The sequence below is a fragment of the Macaca fascicularis genome, chromosome 5, assembly GCF_037993035.2.
Source record: "Macaca fascicularis isolate 582-1 chromosome 5, T2T-MFA8v1.1".
Classification (NCBI taxonomy): Eukaryota; Metazoa; Chordata; class Mammalia; order Primates; family Cercopithecidae; genus Macaca; species Macaca fascicularis.
Genome location: NC_088379.1, coordinates 169,962,330 through 169,967,064, shown reverse-complemented (window position 1 = coordinate 169,967,064; position 4,735 = coordinate 169,962,330). Strand labels below are relative to the sequence as shown.

Here is a 4,735-nt window from a genome sequence, read left to right as displayed (position 1 = left end):
ATGGTGAAACCCCATCTCTATGAGAAATACAAAAATTAGCTGGGTGTGTTGGCAGGCACCTGTAATCCCAGCTACTTGGGAGGCTGACGCAGGAGAATTGCTTGAACCTGGGAGACAGAGGTTGCAGTGAGCTGAGATTGCACCACTGCACTCCAGCCTGGGTGACAGAGCGAGACTCTGTCTCAAAAAAAGAAAAGAAAAACTATCACAAAAATATATAAATAAGAGTATTCAGTAAGGTTCTGGGTATGAAACTAATAGGTAAAAATCAGTTCCTTCAATACAAGCAACTACCAGTTAGGAGACACAATTGAAGAAAAGGCCCCATTTACAATAGTAACAAAAAAGATGAAGTACCCAGATCTTTTTGAAGAAAACTTTAAAACACCACTGAAGAATAAAAAGAAGACTTGAAATGGTATGCTGTGTCCTTGGATAGAAAGTCTTGACGTCACAAACACGGCAATTCTCTCTCAATCTATGTATGAGAGGATTAATACTACAAGGTATTAAGTGTATTATAATAACGTAATAATTAAAACAGTGTGCTACTGCCCATGAATAATTAGATCAATGAAACAAAATAGTAAATTTAGAAATAGACCAAAGTGTATATGAGAATTTAGTATATGAAAGATGTTTCAGTCCGGGCATGGTGGCTCACGCCTGTAATCTCAGCACTGGGAGGCTGAGGTGGACGGATCACAAGGTCAGGAGTTCGAGACCAGCCTGGCCAATATGGTGAAACCCCGTCTCTATTAAAAATACAAAAATGAACCGGGCGTGGTGGCACGTGCCTGTCGTCCCAGCTAGTCTGGAGGCTGAAGCAGGAGAATCGCTTGAACCCGGGAGGCAGAGAGGTTACTGGGAGTCAAGATTGTGCCACTGCACTCCAGCCTAGGCGACAGAATGAGATTCTGTCTCCAAAAAAAAAAAAAAAAAGTGTTTTTATTGGTCTTTTTTTTTTTTTTTTTTTTTGGAGACAGAGTTTGCTCTTGTTGCCCTGGCAGGAGTACAATGGTGTGATCTCAGCTCACCACAACCTCCGCCTCCCGGGTTCAAGCGATTCTCCTGCCTCAGCCTCCCGACTAGCTGGAATTACAGGTACATGCCACCACGCCCAGCTCATTTTGTATTTTTAGTAGAGGTGGGGTTTCTGCGTGTTGGTCAGGCTGGTCTTGAACTCCCTACCTCTGGAGATCCGCCTGCTTCAGCTTCCCAAGTAGCTGGGATTACAGGTGTGTGCTACCACACCTGGCTCATTTTGTATTTTCAGTAGAGATGGGGTTTCGCCATGCTGGTCAGGCTGATCTCGAACTCCCCACCTCAGGTGATCCGCCTGCCTCAGCCTCCAAAAATGCTGGGATTACAGGCATGAGCCACCGCACCTGGCCAAAAGATGTTCTTTCAATTCACTGCAGAAAAGTTAGCTCATTCAATGTTTATTTTTTTAATTTATAAAGAAAAGAGGTTTAATTGGCTCATGGGTTCTGCAGGCTGTACAAGCGTGATGCAGGCATCTACTCCACTTCTGGGGAGGCCTCTGGGGGCCTTTTCTCACAGTGAAAGTCAAAGCGGGAGCAGGCCTGTCACTTGGCAAAAGCAGGAGCAAGATAGGGGAAGGTGCCACACTTTACAAAAACCAGATCTTGTGAGAACTGAGTCACTATTGTGAAGACAGCACCAAGCCATGAAGGATCCACCCCTATGACCCAAACACCTCCCACCACCAGGCCCTAGATTCACCACTGGGGATTATATCTACATATATTTTAAGATGGAGTCTCTCTGTGTCACCCAGGCTGGAGTGCAGTGGCGTGATCTTGGCTCAGTGCAACCTCTGCCTTCCAGGTTCAAGCGATTCCCTTGCCTCAGCCTCCCCAGTAGCTGGGATTACAGGCATGTGCCACCATGCCCGGCTAATTTTTGTATTTTTAGTAGAGATGGGGTTTCACCATGTTGGCCAGGCTGATCTCGAACTCCTGACCTCAGGTGATCCGCCCATCTCGTCCCCCTGAATTGCTGGGATTACAGGCATGAGCCCCCTCGGTGCTCCTGAGGACTATATTTCAACATGAGATTTGGGCAGGGACAACATCCAAACCATATCATCCTGCCCCAGGTGCCCTGCCAAGAAAAGGATAAATGTTATGAAGACAACGAGGGAAAGCATCAAGAACTTATGTTATATCCCTGCCTCATAATTCATATCTACTAAATCCTAGCTGATTCAAATATTTTATTGTTAAAAATGGGGGCCAGACTGTGCTCCGTGGCTCACACCTGTAATCCCAGCACTTTGGGAGGCCGAGGCGGGAGGATCACCTGAGGTCAGGAATTCAAGACCAGCCTGGCCAACATGGTGAAACCCTGTCTCTACTAAAAATACAAAAATTAGCTGGGCGTGGTGCATGTGCGTGTAATCCCAGCTACTTGGGAGGCTGAGGCAGGAGAATCACTTGAACCCAGAAGTCGGAAGTTGCAGTGAGCTGAGATCGCACCACTGCATTCCAGCCTGGCAACAGTGACACTCTCTTTCTCTCAAAAAAAAAAAAGGGGCCACGTGCAGTGGTTCATGCCCATAATCCCAACCCTTTGGGAGGCCAAGGCAAGAGGCTCCCTTGAGCTCAGGAGTTCAAGACCAGCCTGGGCAACATAGCAAGACCCCACCTCTAAAATTTTTTTTTTTTAATAAAGGTCAGGTGCAGTGGCTCACGCCCTGTAATCTCAGCACTTTGAGAGGTGGAGGTGGAAGGATTACTTGAGCCCAGGAATTCAAGACCAGCCTGGAATACATAGTGAAACCCTGTTTCTACAAAAACATAGAAAAAAATTAGCCGTGTGTGGTGGCCCATGCCTGTAGTCCCAGCTACTCAGGAGGCACAGTTGGGAGATTTACTTGAGCTCGGGAGGCTGAGGATTCAATGAGCTGTGGTTGCACTACTGCACTCCAGCCTGGGTGAGAGAGCAAAACCCTATCTCAAAAAAAAAAAAAAAAAAAAAAAGAGAGAGAAAAGCCAAGCATGGTGGCTCAGGCCTGTAATCCCAGCACTTTGGGAGGCCAAGACGGGTGGATCACCTGAGGTCAGGAGTTCAAGATGAGCCTGGCCAACCTGGTGAAACTCCATCTCTACTAAAAATACAAAAACTAGCTGGGCATGGTGGCATACGCCTGTAATCCCAGCTACTCAGGATGCTGAGGCAGGAGAATCTTGGAGGTTGCAGTGAGCCGAGATCGTGCCACTGCACTCCAGCCTGGGCGACAGAGTGGGACTCCATCTCAAAAACAAAATTTTTTTTACCCAGACAAGGGTCACAGACCAAGGGTAGAATTCTCTAACACAAGATCCTACAAATCATAAGATCTAAGATCTAAGATCCTACAAATCATAAGAAAAAGAGGCCAGGCACAGTGGCTCATGCCTGTAATCCCAGCACTTTGGGAGGCCAAGGAGGGCAAATCACGAGGTCAGGAGTTAGAGACCAACCTGGCCAACATGCTGAAACCGCGTCTCTATTAAAAATACAAAAATTAGCCGGGCGTAGTGGTGCGTGCCTGTAATCCCAGTTACTTAGGAGGCCGAGGCAGGAGAATCGCTTGAACCCGGGAGGCGGAGGTTGCGGAGAGCCGAGATCGCACCATTGCACTCCAGCCTGGGCAACAAGAGCCAAACACTGTCTCAAAAAAAAAAAAAAAAAAAAGAAAAGAGAAAAGAAAAAGAATGACTGCCTCCAAAAGGGCCAAGTGTATGAACAGTTAACACTAAAGGAAACAGGAATGGTTTCTAAGCCTATGAAAAGATGATAAACTTCCGTTATAATAAGAGAACTCCTCAGTGACTGACACTGAGTTAGCAAAGCGGATAGAGGAAAGAAGTTAACACTTGATGTGAGCAAGTCTGTAGAGAAACCAGCATTCTCCTGTATCCTACCGAGACGTGTTGGTAACCTCTGTGGAGGGCAGGGCAGACTTCCAAATATCTGTTAGAATGCTCTTTGAGGAAGACGCGCTCGTAGGTGCGGTGGATCGCCGACCCGCAAGCTCCTGCTCCTGACTCACCGCTGTTCGCTCTTGCAGAGGAACGAGTCGGTCAGGAAGCCGCACGGCAGCCATGGCTGTTAAGGATACCGGAAAAACACCCGTGGAGCCGGAAGTGGCAATTCACCGAATTCGAATCACTCTAAGGAGCCGCAACACAAAATCCCTGGAAAACATGTGTGCTGACTTGATCAGAGGCGCAAAGGAAAAGAATCTCAAAGTGAAAGGACCAGTTCGAATGCCTACCAAGACCTTGAGAATCACTACTAGAAAAACTCCTGTGGTGAACGTTCTAAGACATGAGATGTTTCCAGATGAGAATCCACAAGCGACTCATTGACTTGCACAGTTCTTCCGAGGTTGTTATGCAGATTACTTCCATCAGTATTGAGCCAGGAGTTGAGGTGGAAGTCACCACTGCAGATGCTTAAGTCAACTATTTTAATAAATTGATTACCAGTTGTTTAAAAAAATAAAAATTAAATTAAAAAAAAAAAAAGAATCACAGATGCATATGTCCTTTGACCCTGTTACTCTACTTCAGATATTTATCCTGGCAATATAGTCCCACCTATGCTACATCATTAATTCAATGATTATTTGTTATAGCCAGAATGAAAGTACAGATTCAATCTTCATCAGTAGAGGATTGGTTAAATAACACCATCAAAAAGTATGAGGCAGCTTTCTTTACTG

General features: G+C 46.0%; 1 pseudogene; it reads left to right on the top strand.

Moving 5' to 3' along the window:
* The first annotated feature begins 1,010 nt into the window (after positions 1-1,010).
* Positions 1,011-4,501, top strand: LOC135971033 (small ribosomal subunit protein uS10-like; annotated as a pseudogene).
* Positions 4,502-4,735: the final 234 nt, after the last annotated feature.